We start from the raw sequence: 27,616 nt of genomic DNA, 5'->3' as shown, positions 1-27,616 counted from the left end.
GGTTAGTAGCACCGCAAAGGCTAGGAAGAGGGCTATCAAGTACGTGAGGCGCGGCAGCGGGATAAACGGTCTCGGGAGAGTAGTAGTAGTTCCCGTCGGGAAAGGAGGAGGCGTAATTTGCTGGGCGTGGTTCGCTGCGAGTGCACGGCAGTCTTGCGAGGGTTGCGTGAGAGTTGCAGGAGGAAGATTAGACGGGGGGAATACGTCAACCTTTTTACGTTGACGGAGGACACCAAGAGGGAAGGTAAGGAAGCGCTTGCGAAGGGCGGGATTGGGGCAGAGGCCTTTCGCTCATATGACAACTGGTTGGCGGGTTTCTGTGTCTTCGCGGCGTGCTACTTGGAGGATCGCCCTGATGAACACATGAACGTCATCAGGTATATCCACCTCGTGCATGACATGCAGCGTCAGTCTAAGGACGATTCGTGGCTGCATTATGACAAGCAATTTCGTCAGAAGCACGATTGCCTGCACATCATTGACTTCGGATGCAAAGATGTGGAGGTATGACTACGGGTCACGCGAGCGCAGGATATGAAGATGGTGACTAAGGGGGCGGCTGTGGCACAGGCCGCGGCGGCGAGTCAGTTTCGGCCCGCGGTTGAGGCTCCGCCGTGCCGCCCTTGGACCGCGGCCCGTTCTCCGCAGCAGGCACCGGCAAAGGGGAAGTGTTTCGCGTTCAACAATTCTACGTGCCCCTTCTGGCAACGGTGTCGTTTTCGCCACCTTTGCTTACGATGGAATGGATCCCACCCTGCTTCGAATTGCTTCCGCGGGGGGCGACCGGGTGCCAGGGCGGCCGCGGGCCCAGCCGGAAAAACAGCTGGGGGGTTTGCCGCTAGTTAGGGCGCCGACCCCGGTTCGTTTGGGGGCCATGCTGAAATGGTCGGGGTGGTACCCAAACACAGACGACGCAAAATTTCTGCAGGAGGGTTTTGCGTTAGGTTTTCGTTTACCAGTGGTGGGGGGAGGTTGTGGTTCGGGCCGCCAGGAACCTGCAGTCTGCTCGGGATTTCCCCGACGTGCTTCGGGAAAAGGTTGAGCAGGAGGTTCGCCTGGGGAGAATGGCGATTCCCTTTGCGCTGCCGCCTGTCGAGGATTTGATTATTTCCCCGGTGGGGGTCGTGCCCAAAAAGGCTCCGGGTAAGTTCTGGCTCATTCAACATTTGTCTTATCCATCTGGGTCCTCGATGAATGATGCAATTTTGCCGGAATATTGTTCGGTGGTGTATCAGTCCTTTGAGGATGCTTTGGACATGGTTCGGGGATGTGGCCCCGGGGCCCTCATGGCTAAACTGGATGTTGAATCGGCTTTTCGCTTGCTCCCCTTTGCACCCGGAGTCGTTTCGATTCATGGGTTTCCGCGTCGGGGAGGAATACTTTGTAGACAAGTGTCTGCCTATGGGGTGTTCCGTTTCGTGTGCCTTTTTTGAAAAGTTCAGCACCTTCTTACATTGGTGTGTGGAGTTTTCTTGCGGAGGTAGCAGGATTGCACATTACCTGGATGATTTTTTGTGCGTGAGGCCCGCGGGTTCTCCTTGCTGTGGTTTCCTGCTGTTTTCGCAGCGTGCCTTGTTGGGGCATTTTGGCGTCCCTGTGGCCGAGGACAAGACGGAGGGGCCCTCTCCTGTTTGTCCTTTTTAGGTATCAAGATCGATACGGTCGCGGGGGCTTGCCGGCTGCCTCAGGACAAGGTTCCGAAGCTTCGAGAGTTCATTGCGCTGTGCTCGGAGCGGCGTAAGGTGACGTTGCAGGAGGCTCAATCCCTCCTAGGCCTGTTGAACTTTGCCTGTCGGGTGATTCCCATGGGCCGGGTTTTTTGTCGGAAGTTGGAACGGTCCACGGCTGGGGTGTCCAGGCCGCACCATTTTGTCCGTTTCTCGGCTGAGATTAGGCGGGACCTCGCTATGTGGGTTTAGTTTCTGGCGGATTTCAATGGTGTGCTGATCTGGATGGCCCCGCTCATTGACAGTTTCGACCTGCAGTTGTTTACAGATGCGGCGGGCTCGTTGGGGTTTGGTTGTTACCTAGACGGGGCTTGGTGCGCGGCCTCATGGCCCGAGTCTTGGTCGTGGGAGGGGCTGACCGGCGACCTGTTGTTGCTGGAGCTTTTTCCCATCATGGTGGCCTTGGAGGTTTGGGGAGAGCGCCTTCGCGATCGCAGTATTCTCTTCCGCTGCGATAACTTAGGGGTCGTGCACACGGTTAACAACCAAAGAGCTAAGCCCTTCCGGGTCATTCGGGTGTTGTCGCGACTCGTGCTGACTTGTATGCACTGCAATATTCTGTTTTGGGCTCAACACGTCCCCGGGGTTGATAATGGGATCGCCGATGCATTGTCCAGGGGGTAGTGGGATAGGTTCCGTTTGCTGGCCCCGGAGGCTGATTCGGCAGGTTTGCCCTTCCCTTCTTATGTTTGGCAGGTCATCATGGTGGATTGGAAGGGCTAGCAGAGCTGTCTTTGGCTCCGTCCACTCTCGCTGGATACCGCCGGGCCTGGAAGGAGTGGGAAGACTTTTCCCGTGACCAAGGGCCTAGAGGTAAGAGGGGTCAGAGCTTGTTTCTAGACTTCGTTTGGCAACTCTTCGTAACGGGGAGATCGAGGGCCGTGGTGTCTCGATACCTCACCAGGATATCCTTTTATTCTAAATTGAAGGGTATGCCGGATTTTACGAAGGGTTTCCTGCTGGCGAGGGCGCTTAGAGGTTGGGCGTGCTCGGCACCGGTCCCTCCTGATGGTTGGCCCCTATTGATGCATCCCTGCTTTCTTCCCTCTTGGTGGCGGGGGTGGCGGACTCCCGTTTTGAAGCGCTCCGGTTTCAGCTGGCTTTTTCCATGGCTTTTCATGGCACGTTCAGGGTTTCTGAGCTGGTTGCGGCTTCTAAGAAGTCCGAGGCCATGATGCGGCGCGCAGATGTTGTCGTGGGTGGGGGGTCCGTGCTGTGCAGGCTGCGCTGCTCCAAAACTGATCAGATGGGTAGAGGTCATTGGATCTCTTTGGCACCATCGGGTGGTGAGGACTGTTGTCCGGTGGCATTGGCTAGTCAGTATGCGGAGGTCAGGCCCTTGTCTGAGGGGTCTTGGCTGCTACATTACGATGGGCCGCCATTGACGAAGTACCAATTTACGTGGATGATGCGGCGCTGCCTGTCCAGTTTGTGCCTCTCCCCTCGGGACTTTGGTTCACATTCCTTTAGAATCGGGGCCGCCACTTCCGCAGCATCTGCAGGGCGCGCTGTGGACAAAATTATGGCTTTGGGCCGCTGGAAGTCGGCGGCTTATAAGCGTTACATTCGGCCCGCTGTTGCGTAAGCGAGTTTGTTGCTACTAACATGTTGTTCGTTTACTGCGTTATGTGTTTCAGTTCAGTGTGTTCGTGCTGTTTTGTTTGTCTTCCCTGTCCTCCCTACTCGGATGGCTAGCTACTCGCCACTGCTGGCAGTGGGGGTCTGGAGTGCTTCGCAATTTTTTGCCTGAACTGACGAACTGATTTGGCTTAATTCCTTCAATTCGGCTAATTGGCATCTACTTACAAGTTCCTCAGCAGATTTTTACGTTTCACCTCCAGCCGAGTTATCCTGTGTGTCCCTACACCCCCCCAACTCTAACCCCCCCTTCCCTCCCCCTTTTTATTATTTTGCTTTTCCTTTTGTTTCTTTATGTTGCTTCGATTGGCCTGAAGCTTGTCCAAGAGGAAAGTTATAGTCCTCTATTCAATTTTTCTTTTTGGCAGATCCTCGTTTTGGTAGTTGGTTCCTGTTCTGGGCTGGGTTTGGTTTTACCTCACATATTCACATTTGTTTATCTGTCTTTCCCTTTATAGGTTGGTGGAAGGATGTGTGTGGTGTGTGGGTGATTGGTCACTCCTATGTTTATTGGGCAGCCGAGTTTCTGGCTGCGGAAGGGGCTCCTTGCTTTGTTGGATCGGATGACGTACGGTGGATAGGTGTTCGGGGTATGCTTTGGCATGACCTGAAAGCGAGGCTCATGGAGCAGGTTCGGCGGTTTGGCATCCCCAAGCTGTTGGTGATTCACTTAGGAGGGAACGACCTGGGTAAGAGGAAGGCGGTGAATCTTCGATTGGCCATTATTCAGGATTTGCAAGTGATTACCGGCGCTTGGCCAGGCTGTAGGCTTATCTGGTCTTGTATAGTGCCGCGGTTGTGTTGGCGTGGAGTGGTGGTTTGTCGGGCGATCGATGTGGCTCGCCGGAAAGTGAATGCCGGGGTTGCTTCGTTTGTGGTGGCCCATGGCAGTGTGGTAGTTTGGCACCAGCGGATCAAGTTCCGGTACTTCTACTTGTTTGGACCTGATGGGGTGCACTTGACAGGACAGGGACTATCTATATTTCTGGAGGATCTGTTTTCGGTGGTTGGTTCGGTGGGTTAGGGGTATGGTGGCGGTGCGTAGTTTCTGTGGAGCAGAACTTCGCTGTTGGCGGGAAAGAACGGCAAGTTAACATTTGTTGTATTAAAGAGTGGATTGGAGGTCGTTTGGTGGTTTATTTTTAGGTGCCCTCTCCTTCGCTGACTGGTTTTACATCTGCTGGACCGCCTTCTCGGGTGGCAGCCTCATCAACTTCACGGGTGGGTAGTCAGGATAGAGGTTGAGCGGATACCTATTGTTTGTTGGAAGGTTTATGTCAGTTTTTTATAAGATAGTTTGTTTATGGGATATGGTTGCTTTAGCCGTTCTTTCTGGCCACCATACTTTAGTTTAATTATCTACAGTTAATGGTTCACTTAAATAAATAGCTAACATTTTCTGCCAAATTCAAGTCTCTGTGTCTTTATTTATTATAATTAAGTGTTAAGATGTTATGGTTTATGTTACGGACAATCCTCAGACTATATGAGGGTTAGGAGAACGAATTGACAGAATAGGAGAGGAGTGGGTTAAACCTCAGCTAGTCTGGGAGGAAGGACGGTAAGGCATTATGGGAGTTTATGATTAGCCAATAGGAATGAATGTTGGGGGTAGGTGGAAAGGGTTCTTAAGCCTGGTGAAGGGGCTGGGTCAGCCTCTTCTGCTTTTGTCGTCCCATCCTCCCTCCCTACTGGTAGTGTTTGTTTTATGCTGTTGCGTTGGCTATTTTCGTGATGTGGGTTGTCACGGTTTGGTGGTGGCGGGAAAGAACGGCAAGTTAACATTTGTTGTATTAAAGAGTGGATTGGAGGTCGTTTGGTGGTTGATTTTTAGGTGCGCTCTCCTTCGCTGACTGGTTTTACACCTGCTGGACCGCCTTCTCGGGTGGCAGCCTCATCACCTTCACGGGTGGGTAGTCAGGATGGAGGCTGAGCAGATACCTATTGTTTGTTGGAAGGTTTACGTCAGTTTTCTATAAGATAGTTTGTTTATGGGATAGGGTTGTTTTAGCCGTTCTTTCTGGCCACCATACTTTAGTTTAATTATCCACAGTTAATGGTTCACTTAAATAAATAGCTAACATTTTCTGCCAAATTCAAGTCTCCGTGTCTTTATTTATTATAATTAAGTGTTAAGATGTTATGGTTTATGTTACGGACAATCCTCAGACTATATGAGGTTTATAACAATGGCAGACACAAATAAAGTCCTTGGTAAATAAACAAAGGATGGTGACCTGGTGAGTAGTAGAAGTTGCTCTGTTTGCAGCCACAAATATAAAGGATCAGGCAACCAGAAACTGTGGCAAGGCAGATCACAGAATCTCACAACATGGAACATTGCAGAAACATTAATGATGCTGCAATGAGTGCAAACTAATCAGGCAAACTAAATGCCCAGGTATCAGGTGTGATCCATGCCGATAATCGAATCATCAATACCTGACACCTGGGCACAGCACAGAGTCAAAAGAGCAGCACTTCTATTAATGACCAGAAATACAGTTCACAAACAGGAGCCATGATGACCCCGGGTGTTGGGAAAGCATAACAGACCTTTCATGATCAGTCCTATCTGGATTTGTCAAGAATAATCAGTGACACAGGATCAGGCACCCCTGGGCAGTTACTTAAGTAACTCTATGGAATGGGCTAGCCATTAGGTTGCTACCAGTGGCTGACTAGAACCAAACTTGGACCAGACTGGAATTGAACTGGGAATACTGTTGATGAACTGGAACTGACTGGATACTGAACCAGACTAGATCATACAATGGAACTTGACTGGAAAGGGATATGACTCTGGATGGACTGTAACCGGTAAGCTTCAGGACAGGCAGGTATAGACAACTGAATCTGCTCTTGAAATTACTGTCAGCTGTCTGAAACCTTTAGTTCTCCAGATAGTATAGGATCAGCAGGAATGGCATGTTGATGACAGCTGGCTGGTACCAGTGATATAGTAGCTGAATATAGCTGAGCTCGGGGGGCAATATAACAGTTTCTGGACACTGGAAGATAGCAGAATGCAGGTACCGACAAAGAGCTGGAAAATGTAAACACTGAACAGTATGCTTGCTCACTGGGTATTCAGTGTTTAATTGGACTCCAGGACTCAGGAACTCTGCAGCAGAGTATTCTAACCTAGCTACTGATGGTAACATAGAACACTTTGAAATCAACAGGCAGAATGATCAGATGAAACGGACAGATGGTGATTAGCCTGGTAGATACTGTAACACAGCAAGCAGAGTAATGGACACAGGCCCAAATGTATTAAGCCTTAAAAAGTGATGAAGTGGAGAAGGATAAAGAGCAATAAATTGCCAGCAAACCAGTTCCTAACTGTCATTTTTCAAACACAGCCTGTTACATGGCAGTTAGGAAGCTGATTGGCTGGGCATTTACCACTCTTTACTCATCTCCACTCTATCACTTTTTAAGGCTTAATACATTTGGGTCACGGACTAAAAGCTGTAGTTTACTGCAGACTGGTAACTGGAATGTGCTGGAGGATTCAGTAGTCTGTGCAGAGCTGTGACGGACACAGGTAAATTGTAGTTGTATTAGCAGGAGTTCGGCTAAATGGAATTCAAGAGTCAGAGACAGTGAATGTTCCCAGGTAGGGATTCCAGCAATGCAGGAACTGAAGACTTCTATAGGCAGAAGACAGAATAAGCAGTATACCTAGCTTCAAGCTGGAGCTCACTAGACATGCTGTGAGTTACAAAGTGTCAGAATGACTTATGTTCAGGCACTGGACTCATGGCCAGTGAGCCCTTACATAGAAATTACAGGCCTGTCATTGGTTGCAAGTGTCAGCTAGGGACAAGAGTACTTTAACTGGAGGAATACAGTCTGCTGACATCCTCCAAGAGGGCAATGTCCATGCACCTATTCTCAACAAGGAAAACCCAAAAGCCTGACCTACAGGAGAGGTAGCAAAGGGAAAATTCATGGCAAATGCTTGATCTTGATTGTTGCAAGACAGGATCATAACAAGACCAGAGTTTTAAGAGTTCAGTTTTGTTTTTTGCAATATTTTTTTACTTGCATTGCACAGTCATATATACTGTAACTATTGCCTCATATTTGCCACACTCTATATAAGTAAAAAAAGAATATATATATATATATATATATATATATATATATATACCAACCAGTGGCACGCCACTTTTTACTAGAGATGTGCGCCGGACATTTTTCGGGTTTTGTGTTTTGGTTTTGGATTCGGTTCCGCAGCTGTGTTTTGGATTCGGAAGCATTTTGTCAAAACCTACCTGAAATGTTTTTGTCGGATTCGGGTGTGTTTTGTATTCGGGTGTTTTTTTTCAAAAACCCCTCAAAAACAGCTTAAAACAGAATTTGGGGGTAATTTTGATCCCATAGTATTATTAACCTCAATAACCATAATTTCCACTCATTTCCAGTCTATTCTGAACACCTCACAATATTATTTTTAGTCCTAAAATTTGCACTGAGGTCGCTGGATGACTAAGCTAAGCGACCCAAGTGGGCGGCACAAACACCTGGCCCATCTAGGAGTGGCACTGCAGTGTCAGACAGGATGGCACTTAAAAAAATAGTCCCCAAACAGCACATGATGCAAAGAAAAAAAGAGGTGCACCAAGGTTGCTGGATGGCAAAGCTAAGCGACCCAAGTGGCCGGCACAAACACCTGGCCCATCTAGGAGTGGCACTGCAGTGTCAGACAGGATGGCACTTAAAAAAATAGTCCCCAAATAGCACATGATGCAAAGAAAAAAAGAGATGCACCAAGGTCACTGGATGGGAAAGCTAAGCGACCCAAGTGGCTGGCACAAACACCTGGCCCATCTAAGAGTGGCACTGCAGTGTCAGACAGGATGGCACTTCAAAAAATAGCCCCCAAACAGCACATGATGCAAAGAAAAAAAGAGGTGCACCAAGGTCACTGGATGGCTAAGCTAAGTGACCCAAGTGGCCGGCACAAACCCCTGGCCCATCTAGGAGTGGCACTGCAGTGTCAGACAGGATGGCACTTAAAAAATAGTCCCCAAACAGCACATGATGCAAAGAAAAAAAGAGGTGCACCAAGGTCGCTGGATGGCTAAGCTAAGCGACCCAAGTGGCCGGCACAAACACCTGGCCCATCTAGGAGTGGCACTGCAGTGTCAGACAGGATTGCACTTAAAAAAATTAGCCCCAAACATTACATGATGCAGAGATAAATAAAAAAAAGAGGTGCAAAATTGTCCTTTGGCCCTCCCACCCACCCTTATGTTGTATAAACAGGACATGCACACTTTAACAAACCCATCATTTCAGTGACAGGGTCTGCCACACGACTGTGGCTGAAATTACTGGTTGGTTTGGGCCCCCACCAAAAAAGAAGCAATCAATCTCTCCTTGCACAAACTGGCTCTACAGAGGCAAGATGTCCACCTCCTCCTCATCGTCCGATTCCTCACCCCTTTCACTGTGTACATCCCCCTCCTCACAGAGTATTAATTCGTCCCCACTGGAATCTACCATCTCAGGTCCCTGTGTACTTTCTGGAGGCAATTGTGGAGAATGTCTCCACGGAGGAATTTATTATAATTCATTTTGATGAACATCATCTTTTCCACATTTTCTGGAAGTAACTTCAAACGCCGATTGCTGACAAGGTGACCGGCTGCACTAAATACTCTTTCGGAGTACACACTGGAGGGGGGGCAACTTAGGTAAAATATAGCCAGTTTGTGCAAGGGCCTCCAAATTGCCTCATTTTCCTGCCAGTATACGTACGGACTTTCTGACGTGCCTACTTGGAGGCGGTCACTCATACAATCCTCCACCATTCTTTCAATGGTGACAGAATCATATGCAGTGACAGTAGACGACATTATTATTATTATTACATTTTTTTTATTAGGCGCCACATGTGTTTCGCAGCACCATACAAAGGACAGTACAGGGGACAAAACATTGCATTACAGTAAATAAATAACAGAAATAGAGTACAGGTAACAGAGCACCACACATTCTCAAGACATAATACAGCTAAGATGTAAGTATCGAGGGAGTGATCATCGTACTACTAGAGGCTGGTGGCCATAGATAGAGATGAGCCTTTACTAGCAGGATAAAGATGGTCGTTGAGTAGGGGAGAGCTGTGAGTGAAATGTGTTGAGACGACGGCTTAGATAACAAGAGGAAAGAGGGCCCTGCTCTGAAGAGCTAACAATCTAATGGGGAGGGGCGACAGACAGATGACAAGATGTGCAGGCAAGTGGGAGGTAGCCTGATGGCAGTATGCAAGCATAGCTGAGATGTTCACGGCATGAGGCAGGGGGGTGGAGGCGCGGCATGTCAGTAATCGTTGGCAGGTCCTTCAGTCCGGACCAGATGTCAGCACTCGCTCCAGACTACCCTGCATCACCATCAGCGGGTGGGCTCGGAACTCTTAGCCTTTTCCTCGCAGCCCCAGTTGCAGGAGAATGTGAAGGAGGAGCTGTTGATGGGTCACATTCCGCTTGACTTGACAAGTGTCTCACCAGCAGGTCTTTGCACCTCTGCACACTTGTGTCTGCCGGAAAGAGAGCTACAACGTAGGCTTTAAACCTAGGATCGAGCACGGTGGCCAAAATGTAGTGCTCTGATTTCATCAGATTGACCACCCGTGAATCCTGGTTAAGCAAATTAAGGGCTCCATCCACAAGTCCCACATGCCTAGCAGAATCGCTCCATTTTAGCTCCTCATTCAATCTCTCCAGCTTCTTCTGCAAAAGCCTGATGAGGGGAATGACCTGACTCAGGCTGGCAGTGTCTGAACTGACTTCACGTGTGGCAAGTTCAAAGGGTTGCAGAACCTTGCACAACGTTGAAATCATTCTCCACTGCGCTTGAGTCAGGTGCATTCCCCCTCCTTTGCCTATATCGTAGGCAGATGTATAGGCTTGAATGGCCTTTTGCTGCTCCTCCATCCTCTGAAGCATATAGAGGGTTGAATTCCACCTCGTTACCACCTCTTGCTTCAGATGATGGCGGGGCATGTTTAGGAGTGTTTGCTGGTGCTCCAGTCTTCGGCACGTGGTGGCTGTATGCCGAAAGTGGCCCGCAATTCTTCGGGCCACTGACAGCATCTCTTGCACGCCCCTGTCGTTTTTTAAAAAATTCTGCACCACCAAATTCAATGTATGTGCAAAACATGGGACGTGCTGGAATTTGCCCAGATGTAATGCACGCACAATGGCCCTCATTCCGAGTTGTTCGCTCGCTAGCTGCTTTTAGCAGCATTGCAAACGCTTAGGCCGCCGCCCTCTGGGAGTGTAATTTAGCATAGCAGAATTGCTAATGAAAGATTAGCAGAATTGCGAATAGAAATTTCTTAGCAGTTTCTGAGTAGCTCCAGACTTACTCAGCAATTGCGATCAGTTCAGTCAGTTTCGTTCCTGGTTTGACGTCACAAAAATACCCAGCATTCGCCCAGACACTCCCCCGTTTCATCAGGCACTCCCGCGTATTTCCCAGAAACGCCAGCGTTTTTTCGCACACGCCCAGAAAACGGCAAGTTTCCGCCCAGAAACACCTACTTCCTGTCAATCACAGTACGATCACCAGAACGATGAAAAATCCTCGCTATGCTGTGAGTAAAATACCTAACTTTTGTGTAAAATAACTAAACACATGCGCTCTGCGAACCTTGCGCATGCGCAGTAAGCGACTAATCGCAATATAGCGAAAATCGGCAACGAGCGAACAACTCGGAATGACCACCAATATTGGTGGTGTTGTCCGATGTCACAAATCCCCAGGAGAGTCCAATTGGGGTAAGCCATTCTGCGATGATGTTCCTCAGTTTCCGTAAGAGGATGTCAGCTGTGTGCCTCTTATGGAAAGCATTGATACAATGCGTAGCCTGCCTAGGAACGAGTTGGCGTTTGGAAGATGCTGCTACTGGTGCCGCCGCTGCTGTTATTGCTGCGGGAGGCAATACAGCTACCCAGTGGGCTGTCACAGTCATATAGTCCTGAGTCTGCCCTGCTCCACTTGTCCACATGTCCGTGGTTAAATGGACATTGGGTACAACTGCATTTTTTAGGACACTGGTGACTCTTTTTCTGACGTCTGTGTACATTCTTGGTATCGCCTGCCTAGAGAAATGGAACCTAGATGGTATTTGGTACCGGGGACACAGTACCTCAAGCAATTCTCTAATTCCCTGTGAATTAACGGTGGATACCGGACACACGTTTAACACCACCGCAGCTGCCAAGACCTTAGTTATCCGCTTTGCAGCAGAATTACTGCTGTGATATTTCATCTTCCTTGCAAAGGACTGTTGGACAGTCAATTGTTTACTGGAAGTAGTACAAGTGGTCTTCCGACTTCCCCTCTGGGATGACGATCGACTCCCAGCAGCAACAACAGCATCACCAGCAGCAGTAGGCGTTACACTCAAGGATCCATCGGAGGAATCCCAGTTAGGAGAGGACTCGTCAGACTTGCCAGTGACATGGCCTGCAGGACTATTGGCGTTCCTGTCTAAGGAGGAAATTGACACTGAGGGAGTTGGTGGTGTGGTTTGCAGGAGCTTGGTTACAAGAGGAAGGGATTTAGTTGTCAGTGGACTGTTTCCACTGTCACCCAAAGTTTTTGAACTTGTCAAGGAGTTCTGATGAATGCGCTCCAGGTGACGTATAAGGGAGGATGTTCCTTGGTGGTTAACGTCCTTACCCCTACTTATTACAGCTTGAAAAAGGCAACACATGGCTTGACACCTGTTGTCCGCATTTCTGTTAAAATAATTCCACACCGAAGAGGTGATTTTTTTTGTAATTTGACCAGGCATGTCAATGGCCATATTCGTCCCACGGACAACAGGTGTCTCCTCGGGTGCCTGACTTTACAAACTACTTCACCATCAGAATCCTCCTTGTCAATTTCCTCCTCAGCGCCAGCAACACCCATATCCTCATCCTGGCGTACTTCAACAGTGACATCTTCAATTTGACTATCAGGAACTGGACTGTGGGTGCTCCTTCCAGCACTTGCAGGGGGCGTGCAAATGGTGGAAGGCGCCACCTCTTCCCGTCCAGTGTTGGGAAGGTCAGGCATCGCAACCGACACAATTGGACTCTCCTTGGGGATTTGTGATTTAGAAGAACGTACAGTTCTTTGCTGTGCTTTTGCCAGCTTAAGTCTTTTCATTTTTCTAGCGGGAGGATGAGTGCTTCCATCCTCATGTGAAGCTGAACCACTAGCCATGAACATAGGACAGGTCCTCAGCCGTTCCTTGCCACTCCGTGTCGTAAATGGCATATTTGCAAGTTTAAGCTTCTCATCAGACGCTTTTAATTTTGATTTTTGGGTCATTTTACTGAACTTTTGTTTTTTGGATTTTACATGCTCTCTACTATGACATTGGACATCGGCCTTGGCAGACGACGTTGATGGCATTTCATCATCTCTGCCATAACTAGTGGCAGCAGCTTCAGCATGAGGTGGAAGTGGATCTTGATCTTTCCCTATTTTACCCTCCACATTTTTGTTCTCCATTTTTTAATGTGTGGAATTATATGCCAGTAATATATTAATAGCAATGGCCTACTGTACTGTACTATATATGTATACTGTTGGTCACCAAAATGCTGCACTGTAATACTAGAAGCTATAGAAAAGTATATATATTATTGTATATATATCAGTACAGAGCGGTGTAACTGTGACAGATGTGTCCTGACAAGCAGTATAGAAGCTATAGAAAATGATTTAAAATTATTGTAAATATCAGTACAGAGCGGTGTAACTGTGACACATGTGTGTCCTGACAAGCAGTATAGAAGCTATAGAAAAGTATATATATTACTATATATCAGTAGTAGTTCAGAGCGGTGTAACTGTGACACATGTGTGTCCTGACAAGCAGTATAGAAGCTATAGAAAAGTATATATATTACTGTATATCAGTACAGAGCGGTGTAACTGTGACACATGTATGTCCTGACAAGCTTTACAGAAGCTATAGAAAATGATTTAAAATTATTGTATATATCAGTACAGAGCGGTGTAATTGTGACACATGTGTGTCCTGACAAGCAGTATAGAAGCTATAGAAAATTATTTAAAATGATTGTATATATCAGTACAGAGCGGTGTAACTGTGACACATGTGTGTCCTGACAAGCAGTATAGAAGCTATAGAAAAGTATATATATATTACTGTATATCAGTAGTAGTACAGAGCAGTGTAATTATGACACATATGTGTCCTGACAAGCAGTATAGAAGCTATAGAAAATGATTTAAAATTATTGTATATATCAGTACAGAGCGGTGTAACTGTGACACATGTGTCCTGACAAGCAGTATAGAAGCTATAGAAAAGTATATATATTATTGTATATATATCAGTACAGAGCAGTGTAACTGTGACACATGTGTCCTGACAAGCAGTATAGAAGCTATAGAAAAGTATATATATTACTTTATATCAGTAGTAGTACAGAGCGGTGTAACTGTGACACATGTGTGTCCTGACAAGCAGTATAGAAGCTATAGAAAAGTATATATATTACTGTATATATCAGTACAGAGCAGTGTAACTGTGACACATGTGTGTCCTGACAAGCAGTATAGAAGCTATAGAAAAGTATATATATATTATATATCAGTACAGAGCAGTGTAACTGTGACCATGTGTCCTGACAAGCAGTATAGAGGCTATAGAAAAGTATATATATTATTGTATATCAGTACAGAGCGGTGTAACTGTGACACATGTGTCCTGACAAGCAGTATAGAGGCTATAGAAAAGTATATATATTATTGTATATATCAGTACAGAGCGGTGTAACTGTGACCATGTGTTCTGACAAGCAGTATAGAAGCTATAGAAAAGTATATATATTATATACTGGTGGTCCCCAGTCCCCACAATGCAGCACACTGATCAGATATTTGCAGCACACTGAGCACAGATATGGAGCGTTTTCAGGCAGAGAACGTAGATATTTTCAGCACACTGAGCACAGATTATTTGCAGCACACTGAGCACAGATATTTGCAGCACACTGAGCACAGATTACGGAGCTTTTCAGGGAGAGAACGCTGCCACGTCCTCTCCGTTCAATCTCCAAAGCACGAGTGAAAATGGCGGCGACGAGCGGCTCCTTAAATAGAATACGAATCTCGCGAGAATCCGACAGCGGGATGATGACGTTCGGGCGCGTTCTGGTTAACCGAGCAAGGCGGGAAGAGCTGATGCTGCCTCGGAACCGTGTAAAATGGGTGAAGTTTGGGGGGGTTCAGATCCCGAGGAACCGAACCCGCTCATCTCTACTTTTTACAGGCTTCCCATTCCTTGGCCTCTATGAAACACATTAATTGAGCTCATACAGCCATCCTTGCGGGGTGGTGATCGTAATGGAAAGTTACTTAGAAGTGAAAGTAAATGGATCCACATCTTAAATACAGTACACCCTTATGGATTGAATGAGCGTTATAATTGGAATGTGTTTCTTTAAAGTATGCATTATGACTTTAGCTTAGTGCATGCCCCTTTCACCCTGAACATAGTGTATATTAGTTAGCTCAGTATGACCTTTATGCTATAGTGTTTTAATTTTCCTTTAAGCAACTTTGCAGCCGGACTGATTCCTTTGTATGTAGTATATCATCACACAGGCATATTTTGTTAGTAGCATCTGCATTAAGCAAGGTGCTTGTTTCATATAACTATGTATTGTTTTATATAAGTAAGGTGCATGTTTAATATATCTATGTATTGTTTAACCAACTGTTTATAATAACTGTTTACATGCCTGTTTTCCACAGCACCCCGCTAGGAGGGCCAGGAGGAGAGTACAGCGGCATGCAGGAGGTTACCGGGCTACGGGATACGCTGTGTACACGGTGCCATGGCAACACCAGCAGAAGCCATCTGACATCACCGGAAGTGACGATCTGCGATTACCTCAGGCGGAAGCGCAGCCCGGACCCAGCTCTCCAGCATCGTGATGTGTCCTGCCTATTTAGGTAAGTTGTTCTTTGCACATACTCTTTATGCTGTTCACTTGCTGGTCTTGAAAACAGTGTATTGCAGCACCGAAACGTCGGCCTATTGCATGAATATGCTATACTACTAAAGAACTTTTATTGCATTTAACATGGAGTGCCGTAGTCCTCTCTGTTCACTTATTGTCATTCGTCTACTGAGAGCACCCCCTCATTTACTTCATCCAGCGACGAGTGCCGGTTCTTCTTTTCACATCTGTTTATTGGGAGCAACAGCTCCAACCGTATCAAGGCACTGCAGCTTAGTTTGCATCCCTTTTGGGACTTATACAATATTGGAGTCATCCATTTTGGTAATTATACAACATGGAATCAAACCATCCACCAGAATGTAAGGGCATGTCGGCAACCAAAGGTCTAACACACAGTTTTACAGATGAGTAAGTGGAGGATATTTTGTTTAAAGAGGATTGGCCATCTGTGGATTTACAACAGTCAGCTGAGGAAGCCTTTAATCAGTTAAGTTAAAAAAATGGGAAATAGATTATTTAATGCATGGGATCTCCTTAACCAAGTATTATCAAGAAAATATTATTCCACATGGTTTCCGCATTCGCAATGCGCCCACGATCGGTCGGTTTAACCCGGACTTTTGTTAAAAATGGACCTGGATTGTTAACAAGTGAAGTCTTGACCTTATGTTACTCGTTATCCAAGAATCTGAATGGGAACTAAAGATTTCGCGGGACAAGATTGCCAAATTTGAGGCTACTAATAATAGTACCTTTACAAACGACCTCATGATGGATTGGCATCTCCAGATTAAACAAACCATTGATACATATCAGCAAGATTAAGCCAAACTTAAGACTAGAAAATTTGACACGGTCTTGAATGATTATGAATCTAATCGGGTATACCATTGGCTTACCTGTATTACCTGTTCCCACTCAAAATTACAGGACTCTACCCGGGCTTCACCCACTCTGTGGAATGCCCTCCCATGCACAATAAGACTCTCCTCTAGTCTCCAAACCTTTCAACATTCCCTAAAAGCTCATCTCTTCAGACAAGCCTACTAAATTCCAGACCCACACACATAACCTTCAATGCTTCCCTATACAGTTACATCCCCTCTGTACAGTCCACATAACCTCACATTTTGTCTTCCAACATTGCTGGGTGATCATATCATACAACCCATTAAGAACCTAGCAATCTGGGGAACCATTATGTAACAGGTAGCATCTATCCTTGTGTATCTATGCCTATTTCCCTGTAGATTGTAAGCTTGCGAGCAGGGCCTTTCTACCTCTATGTCTGTCTGTCTTTGCCCAGGTTTGTTCTATAGCTGTTGTTCTAATTGTAAAACGCAACAGAATATGCTGCGCTATATAGGAAACTGCTAATAAATAATAAAATAAATAAATGTACTTTGATTACATTCTCCAGCCATTTGTCTTGAAACATCACAGGTATATTAAGGATACTACTAGCTTCCTGTTGGGTATATCATCTCTCACGGAGTTCCCAGAAGGCAGTATTTTGTGTACTATGGACATTAATAGTTTATATACTTCCATCACTCACCAGCAAGGTTTAGCGGCTGTTAGGTCATTCTATGAAACACAGTCCATTAAAGATATGGGCATTAATCTGTTTGTGAAATTGTTAAAGCTGACACTTACCTGAAATTATTTAATCTATGATGGGCAGTTTTACAGGCAGCTGTCAGGATGTGCCATGGGCAGTAACAATGCGCCGAGCTACGCCAACATTTTCATGTTCGAGGAAGAAGCTGATATGTTCTTTAGCAAGGATGAATTTCTACAACACATCAAATGTTACATGCAATACATAGACAATTTATTTCTGGTGTGGACGGGCAGCAAAACAGCCTTATTAAACATGATTGAGGAAAAAAATAATCATACATCTACGATTAAAGTGACTTACCAATACAGTAATACCACCATACATTATTTGGATGTATTAGTGTCTCTACAGTATAACAAGCTGCATACCGAAGTGTATTCAAAACCAACTGATTGCAACACCCTTTTGCTGGCATCTAGCCATCATCCAAAACCATTGAAGCGGGGCTCACCCAAGTCACAAATGATGCGTGTAGCTAGGATATCCAGCAGCCCAGAGACATCATCAAACGGCATAGACACCATCATTGACAAATTTGGAGCACGAGGCTATAATTTAAACCTCTTAAGACAACAAAAACGGGAGGTGTTAGCAATCGGGAGAGAATTATTGTTACAACCCAAGCAGCAAACATCGGATGCAGTGATACAGTAGAGAATAGCATTTACAACATCGAGCCCATTAGTACAACAAGCCAGTCATGCACTATGGCCAATAATAACATTGAATAATGATTTACATTCATTTAAATAGAAGAGACCTATGGCCTGTTACACCAGGGGCAGAAATATTTGAGACATGGCTGTCCACTTAGATATCACGGGATTCAAGAAAACAACAATGGAACCCCATTTTCTGACCAGGCCTGGAATTCTCCCGGAATAAGGGGACCCTGGCAGTGGAGCGCCAGCGCAGCGCACGGCCGGCAACACACAAACCTGTCAGTCTTAGCTGCGAGAGCTCCATCCCACAAACCAGTGCTTGCGGAGGGATTGCTGGGGGCAGCGCTGGCAGCGGTGTGCACATAGAGGACGGACATCATGTCAGCCCCCAGAATGTGCAGTGCAGGCATGCTCTGAGACTGAGCGGCGCCTCACACTCACTGGCACTGCACAACTGCACGTTACAGCCTCTCTGTAGCTGCTGAGCACAGCCTGGGATAGGCGACATCTGCATCCGCACCGCAGGGTCCCGGCATTTTTGGTAAAATTAATTACATTGTCCAGCTCCACCCCCCTTCCCTAATTTACTTGATGTGTCTTATATACTGCTCCTCATGAGCTTCTCAATTTAGCATCCACTGGATGCGCTGCTTATAAGTTATCACACCAGTTTGTCACACACTTGTGCAAGTTCTGCTCTACTTTCAACTATTTTCTTTTCCAATTTCATGTGCACCTCTGATTTATGTGTGGCATCCTCCTGTGTCATTATGTCATAGCCATAAGTATAGGTCTTGTTCCTCACACGCTGTGCAAGGTCTCTTTAAAGATGCGGAGTATCACTCCATTGTGTGGTGGAGAATCACAAACAAAAATCAAAAATAGATATGATGGTATAGTATGTCACCATTAGTCAAACACCCATGTAGAGAGACCATAGAAAATTCCAAGGTGTGTACCAAACCGTTCTGGACTTTTTGTCTATATGAAAGTATTTTTTTCACAATTTGGTGTATTTCTAATAAAATACATATTTACTGTTTTATAAATATGATACATCTTTTTATTTACATGAACATTGCTTGGTGTCAGGGGGGATTGGGGGCTTGGTACTCCAGGAATCGATGATGCATGAGGTGGCAACCCTACTCCTAGTCTGTTTTTATTTGTTCATCCTTATAAAAAAAAACTGTATATGAGTGTGCCTGCCTTGTTACTAAGAATTAGCCTCAGTGCATACTTTCACTAGACCTACAGTAGGCTCAAAAGACACATCTGATAAAAAGTTATAGGAACAACCCATTATAGCCTAGCAGCAGTAAGTCTCTTCAGTCATATGTAGAGTATAGATGCTGCTTTGGAAATGTGTTCAACTCACATTGTCTGTAATTAGTAAAGCTCATTTCCATAGCATACATAGGGACAAGAAAAACACAAATTTTTCAGCCAGTACACTGCCATAGGTCAGTAAAAAAGGATGCACTCTATGTGTAAATAAAATGCAGCATCCTAGTTACATACCTTTAGAAATATAGGCTTAATCACCAAACACTTCACAGTGTTTTTGCTAAGATTTATCCTAGCTCTAAATAATGAGAGTGCCTATTTAAATTGGGGCATACATTCATGTGTTTTTAAATTGAGAGCTAATTAACCAGGAAGTACAGATAAGTCAATGCTGATCCTTACATGTGCGCGCCCATCGCAGCCATTCGTGGCTGCATGTGAATAGTCACATATGCACAAGGCAACCGGATGCATATGCAATGCCCCGTAATGGTGAATAATCGTGAGCCAGATGAGCTTGGCCACATATATACCTCAATAGCCACCACTGTGGTACTACAAGTGTGACACCCTGAAATGGACTTCCCTGTTGCCTGGACATTTGGGAATTATACATATGTTGGTACCAACTAATTTGGACCTCTAGGTGGACCTATTGCTCACTAGCCGGCCCAGCAGCAATACAGGGGTTAACACCCCTCCTCACCTAATGACTTCAGCAGCACCATGCAGCCAGGTACCCACACACCCCAATCCTCCTCACCATATCTGTCAGCTTACTGTCATCTTATTACTCCCCCATCATCAAATAGCCATTCGCATCAGGGACTTTCAGCCTCTAGATTGCCTCCACCTTCCACTGTAAACCTTGTACCTCACAGACAGAGAGAGAGAGAGAGAGAGAGTGAGAGAGAGAGAGAGAGAGAGAGAGAGAGAGAGAGAGAGAGAGAGGGAAAGACAATATTGTCCCTATTCAGTGAGCTGGTTAAGAGAGTGTCTCAGGAACAGTCTCAGGGACTTCGGACAGGGTTAGGCATCCCTTAATGAACTGGGGAGAATTTAATTTGGAATACAATTCCCAATTAACTTACCATTTACCTCAGGAGAGATTTTCACAATTGACTGTAGGGGTTAAGTGCCATGTTAGTGGGAACCACAGGAGTCAGTGTGCCAGATATTAGAGTTTCATTTGTACCTGAAAGACCTTGCACTGCTTATGCCTGCCGGCTCTGCTTAAACCTATCTGTTGCTTGGAACTACCTCATTCTTGTCGCTTTCTTACTAAACCCTGCTGCCTGCATGTCTCCTAGCTTGTTACCATAGTGAATTTAAGTGCAAGTGTCCAACTGAGGAAACTAACTTTAATGCTTCATTTAGTCCGTTGCTTATTTTCTGTTCTGCTAAATACCTGCAACACATAGTGTGATGTACGGAGGAGTACAGGAACATTATAGGACTCAGACTGCTACCTGGTGGACTGGTATAGTAGAGTAAGGAGTGAACACTAACTGCACATTAATTCCCACACTAGCTCGCAGTGTTAACCATCTGTACTAAATTGCTTGATTTGTTCTTGTGCACACTATTGTAAATCAATTAATTGTTTAGCAATACGCATGTTGTGTGATGTACAAATACTTGCCCTTGTGATGCACATTGCATGGTATTTCCGTGTTTAACCAAAAGTTGAGTTTACAGCAGTGAACAGCTGTTCCAGAATAATAAACCTTTACGTCACCATCCTAACGTGTGGTGACTTTTGTATTGGATCCCCTGAGGTTGGGGTTCTTCATCCTTCTGCCTAGGATACTAGCAGTGAGATCCAGTTGAAGAGGTGATCCCGGGTGAAGAACCAAGCTACGTCACTGACACCTACACTGACATTCCCACCTGATTCTACCTGTTACACAAGGACCAGCACTGCATGCCAGTGTGAGATTTTTCATCATCATACCCTTTGTCTCAGACATGATGATGCATAAGCAGGATACTAGCAATGAATAAGTGCATTTCCATGCTGTTAAACCTCGATAATAAACAGAATTTTAAAACCAAGAATCAAAATCTCTAATTTTAAATTATGATGAATAGTCGTTCATGTACTCTGAAAGATTGGTGGTTAATGCTGTTTTTGAATATGTCATTTCCAATACAGGGAGCTTGGCATCAATTTGTACTATGGGGGCTATTCAGGTTGCATCGTTAATCAATGTGACCGCAATAACCACATTGGTGGTGCTAGTGCTCATGCACAGGGATCATCCTGCGCATGTGCTAGCAGCCAATGCAGTCTGATCGCATTGGCTGCGATGGCCTATGCCTGATTGACAGGCAGAGGCATTCATGGGATGGGTAGGGGACGGCAACAGTGCATTGCGGGAGTGGCACAGCGAAAAATTCAGTTCTGAATTATAAAGGAGGGGTAACATGCATCATCACAAATACTGCAAGTGCATATTCCAAACAAAAGGTAGATCACCTTTAACCACTTGCTTGACACTACTATATGTGATGCAACCACAGCCAAGAATTTGCTACCTGGCCAGGTTAAATCACATATGGCCGGCAAGCCCCGCTGTGTCCACCCTTTGTATGTAGGAAATCTATTTAGCGGCCCCCTGGAAGCCATGTTGCTGTTTGTGACTGTCGACATCACTTTCAAAATCGTGCCCCAGAAAGTCTTGCCAATGGCATTCCTGGGTGCATGTGCCGGAACTAAAAATGCAGGGAAGGAAACATAGTTTCCTTATCCAGCATATCTATGTTGGGGGGGGACTGATGATCAGTCCCACCTGCCCCACACTCCGCTGCGCTTTTTCAAAGGAGAGGGGTGGGGCTATAACATGAGGGAGGCCTGTAAATGGGAGTGTCTTTTGGACTAGGGGGTTATGTTGCTGCACAAAAAAAGTTGTTTTTTTTTGGGGTGGGATATATTAATAATAATATAAAAAAAAGTATACAGACACATGGGGAGGGGGTTACTTAGAGCAACTTTGGCCCATTAACACTAGGATGATTTTGGCAGTATCTGTTACTATCAGAGGGTGTGGGGTTGACAATTCAGGGGATATTTTGCTACTAGGAGGAATAGTTGTGATGGGGGGGTGCAGGGACATTTTTAGAGAGCAGGAGGCCTGTGTGCAACCTCCTCTGTCTGTGCCGTCTCCTCTCTGCTGGGCGTTGGCAGTGGCACAGCGATGTAGAGAGTCTGAGCAATAGAGTGTTCAGACCCTAATGTGCATGCACAGATCTCCAGGAAAATTTTGCGCAAACCATTTTCATGTTGATTTCTGCAACGCTACTGCCATCAGCGCCAGACTCCGGAGGGATAAAAAACTGTGTGCAGTGCATGTAGTCTGGGGCCCCCTGGACTTAGTCGCCCGTGTGTACCGCACACAATGCACCATTATAAATACTCCAGTGGGGGTGAGAAGTAAAATTGCAATGGGGGCCTTTGGACAGATGGTTGGATGGTGGGGTTTAAAACTCCCCCTAGGTTTATTTTTGTTTCAATAAAATATTTAAATATATCTTTAAAAATGCTTTTTAAACTTTATTAAATAAAAGAAATATGTCAATTTCTGTGCAGTGTGGGGAAAATAAATTGTCAGTTACCGTAGGTGGTTAAAATACCCTATTACCAAAAAAAACAATATAATATAAATGCATTGATTCCATTGACATTAAGAAAATGACTCACAACATCAAATGTTCATATTCTTTAAAAAGACAATAAAAAACAATTGAAAAGAGTCTTTTTCTTAAAGCATTATCTAAAGGACAGAAATAGTTACTACATGTGGACTAGTGCTAAATCCCCTATGAAATGACCTTGGCCTTATCACTGTTAAGTAAAACACTGTAGAAAGTTCAGCTGGACGTTGTATAGCATCTCGTATGACAGCATGGGTACCAAGGTCAGTGGATTAGTAAACTTTTAATCACATTCCATGAAAAACATTCTGCATGGAAATGAATCACAGTTTGTAATTTACGATTTCTTTTGTATATTCGTAATAAATACACACTCTTTATTTCTTTATTTCTTTTAAAAAAGAAAAAAAAAGAAAAAATATATAATTTCTGTGCGGTTTGGGGAAAATAAATTGTCAGTTACCGTAAGTGGTTAAAACACCCCATTACCAATAAAACAATCTAATAATGCATTGATTCCACTGACATTAAGAAAATGCCTCACAACATCAAATGTTCATATTAGATACAGGAAAATGAAACAAACATGCTTTATAATAAACATTTAGTCAATGACACATTTGTCATTGAAATTACCTACTGTGAGTCTTAGGATTGTTCTAAATGTCATGCTACGAGATACTGTTACATCTTTCTCATCTTAAATCCATTATTTCACATGTGTAAAAGCCAAACTACATGTTATTGCCTAGCAACCACTTATCATATCTTAATTATTCTTGAAAAATAAAGTTTTATATTTAATTACTTTTTCTTAAATTGTGCATCTCAAATGTCACAACATAGTCAATGCTGTAGGTACTAAAAAAAGGGCACATTTGATTATACATTTTCAGCGCGCTTGCATATTTGTATTTTACAAAACAATCTGACAATGTGCGTTTTGTCCACTTTCTGGAGAACTTTTAATGGGAACAATTTGAATTCAGAAAAGCCATTATTGCAGCAATTTGTAATTTATTTTTCTAGCCATTAAATGCATTTTAGAATGTTTTAAATTAAACAAAACACATATATTTTTTGGGTCCAAATTACCTTTGTTTATCAAGACATATCTAAGATCATACATTGTGTTTGCAATTCCTTGTATCTTAGAGACTATGGGAAACAAATGATATAGGGGGTTATTCAGTAACAATTGCAGATTCTGCTTTTTAGCAGAATCTGCAAACCTTTCTATCGCATAGGGTCTGCCCACCGCACGGCAAGGCTGCCCAACATGCTAAATGGCCTGCCCAATGGTTATGATGTCAATTTAATTGCGGTGGCAGCAATGGTCCGCTACCATTTTCTTGATCGGAGCGGCACGTGTGACGTCAAGCAGCCGGCCTGAAAATGTTACCGACCCGCCCCCATTTTCCCTGCTCCAAATCTAACTCTATCTGCACATGTTATATTTGCCCCACCTGCACTGCACATTTTTGTTTGTAACTGTACTGGGTTTGTTTTTTTGGAGGGGAAAAAAAAAAGTGTCAGGAGAAAGCCAGAGGGAGGGGGTTAAATCAGGTGTGAGTAATTAGGAGGAGGAGGGGCTGAGCCTATATAATCAGTGATTAGACTCATTGGAACTTGCTCATTGTAAGGGCTTGTATTATAAAGTGCTGCTTGGATTTGTAAGTGTATGTGAGTTGGTAACAGCAAAAGGTGAGTTCTGATTATTCTCTGTCTATCCATATAGGGATAGTAATATTGTGAGAGAAAGTTAATCTGAATCTGATTGTTTGTATCTATACTGTTTTTTTTTTTTTTGTTTGTATCTGTACTGGTTTTTTATTTTATTTTATTTTTTTGGGGGGAAATAAGTGTGAGGAGAAAGCCAGAGGGAGGGGGTTGAATCAGGTGTCAGTAATCAGGAGGAGGAGGGGCTGACTAAAGCAGCTGGCTGAGCCTATATAATCAGTGATTAGACTCATTGGAGCTTGCTCATTGTAAGGGATTGTATTTTAAAGTGCTGCTTGGATTTGTAAGTGTATGTGAGTTGGTAACAGCAAAAGGTGAGTTAGAATACAGAAAAGGGTGAGTTTTATAATACACAATCAGGAACATACATATTTGCAGTACCATTAAACTTCTGGTGAGGCTGCAAGGGGCTGACCTTGTGAGTGAGTGAGAGGGTCGCTTACTTGGAGTAGCAGAGGGGCTGTGATTGTGCGTGGGTGAGGGGCATTTTTTTTTTTTTTTGAAGGAGACGGAAGCCGAGTGAAAAGGAGGTGCAGTGAGCTGGAACAACTGCAACTGCTAAGTGGAGTATCGGTGCCGCCAGAGAGGTCCCACTCAGAGGGGGCACTGGAGTACTACGGCTGCATAAATGTGAAGGACCAAGATCCGCACAAAGATAGATAAGTATAAGCCAGCTTAATTATTTTATAAGTGAGATTGTTTGTCTTCTACTTTTTCTTTTTGCTTCTTTTTCTTTGAGAGTAACAGGGAGTTAGACCTTACAAACAATATGGGAGGGGCTGTGATTGGGGACCTCACTCAGTGCATGTCATGCAAGATGTATGCACACCTGGAGCTACCGGCCCAGTGTGATTACATCTGCATGAGGTGTGTGCGAACGGTTGCCCTGGAAGCCCAGGTAACTGATCTAGAGCAAACCGTTACGCGACTGAGGGAGATTCACAATCTCGAGCAAAGTTTAGACAGAACGGTGGAGGAGTTGCGGTAGAAGAGGATGATGATCAGGTAGCCAGCTGGGTCACTGTTAGAAGGAAGAAAAAGAGGGGGAGGCTCGACATCTCTGAACTATTAAACCCGAACAAATTTGCCTGACTGGACAAGGAATTGGAGGATGATAGTGAAGAAATGACGGTGCCGGAGGAAACTGCTCCCTCTAGCATCCAGAGGAGCGGTCCCTCTGGTGCAGTTGGGGTAAAAGATAGTGAGGTACCTAGTCAGATGGTGGTGGTAGGGGATTCTATCATCAGGAAGGCAGATAGGGCAATCTGCTACCGGGACCGTGATCGCCGTACAGTCTGTTGTCTCCGGGGTGCTCGGGTATAGCACATCGCGGACCAGGTAGATAGATTGTTGGGAGGGGCTGGGAAAGACCCGCGGTCTTGGTGCACGTTGGCATCAATGACAAAGTTAGCGGAAGGTGGGATGTCCTTAAGAAAGACTGTAGGGACATAGGAAAGAAACTTAAGGCAAAGACATCTAAGATAATATTCTCCGAAATATTACCCGTGCCACGCGCTAGTCCAGGGAGGCAGAGGGAGATTAGGGAGGTAAATGTGCGGCTTAGGGATTGGTGCAGGAAAGAGGGGTTTGTGTTCCTGGAACACTGGGCGGACTTCTCAGTCAGGCGCCATCTCTTTTGTTGTGACGGATTGCACCTAACTGAGGAGGGGGCAGCAGTGCTGGGGGGAAGGATGGTTAGAAGGTTGGAGGAGATTTTAAACTAGGAGCCTAGGGGGAGGGTTTAGCTAGAAACTACGGGTCATACAGTGAGAATAGTGGGGATGGCGGTAGTAAACGAAATGGGGGAGAAGTTTGGGGGAGGGTAAGAGCAGGCGGTAAGGTTACTAACATGGGTACTAAAAGAGATTTTTACAAAGCACTAACCAATGATGATTACAGGTCATCATTGCTACATAAGTTGAAAGATGTCCCTAACGCAAGGGAAAATACTTCTCTTAGTTGTATGTATGTAAACGCTAGAAGCATTACTGGTAAAAAGGGCGAACTAGAAATACTTGCAGCAAGCAAACAGTATGATATTATAGGCATTACTGAAACTTGGTGGGATGAATCTCATGATTGGACAGTCAATCTAGAGGGCTATACACTGTTTAGGAGAGACAAACTAAATAAAAAGGGTGAAGGGGTGTGTCTTTACGTAAAGCCGTTTTTAAAACCTGATATACGGGAAAATATTCAGGAGGGTACTGTAGACACTGTTGAGACATTATGGGTAGAAATTGCATGCAGGGAAAAAAGGAATAAAAAAGTTAGTATTGGGTGTATGCTATAGGCCGCCTGGTATCAACGTATCTGATGAGGAATTGTTACTAAATCAAATTGAAAGAGCAGCAGGAGTAGGAGACATAGTAGTGATGGGAGATTTTAACTATCCAGAGATAAACTGGAAAAACGATTCATGTGATACTGCTAGGGGCAATATCTTTTTAAACACACTTAATGATAACTACTTGGTTCAACTAATCGAGGAACCAACTAGGTACAATGCAATCTTAGACCTGGTATTAACAAACAATGGGGATTTGGTATCAGGTATTATAGTAGGGGAACCCATAGGAAACAGCGACCACAATATGGTCACATTCTATATCAGGTTTCATAAACAGCCCTATACTGGCTCAACTAGGACTCTAAACTTTAGCAAAGCGAATTTTGAAAAGATGAGGGTATTTTTCAGGGATATTGAATGGGAAGGTTTGTTTTTAGGAAAAAATACTACAAAGAAATGGGAGGTACTAAAATTCCTGCTAGCTAAAAATGCACTCAAATTTATTCCTACGAGCAGCAAAAACAGGAATAAAAATCATAAACCGATGTGGCTTAACAAAAAGATAAAGGAACTTATGGGCAAGGAAAGGAGAGCATTTACAAAATATAAATCTGACGGGGAAGCAGAGTCATTTCAGCACTATAAGGAATGTAACAAAATATGCAAAAAGGAAATAAGAACGGCTAAAGTAGAAACTGAAAAACTAGTAGCAAAGGAAAGCAAAGCGAATCCCAAAAAATTATTTAAATACATTAATAGCAAGAGATTAAAGAAGGAGAGTACAGGCCCTTTAAAGACAAGTTGGGAGTCTTAAGCAAAAATGATAATGACATAGCGGACACACTAAATGAGTTTTTTTCAACAGTATTTACTAGAGAGGACCCAATTCAGGGACTAACACATAATCTCAATAATGAGAATATCCCACTGATAGGTACTTATTTAAGCGAGGAAGTAGTCTGTGACCGATGGTATTCACC

Source organism: Pseudophryne corroboree, chromosome 6 (assembly GCF_028390025.1).
Source record: "Pseudophryne corroboree isolate aPseCor3 chromosome 6, aPseCor3.hap2, whole genome shotgun sequence".
Classification (NCBI taxonomy): Eukaryota; Metazoa; Chordata; class Amphibia; order Anura; family Myobatrachidae; genus Pseudophryne; species Pseudophryne corroboree.
The sequence above is the reverse complement of the archived record's forward strand: the minus strand, read 5'-3'. Positions refer to the sequence as shown.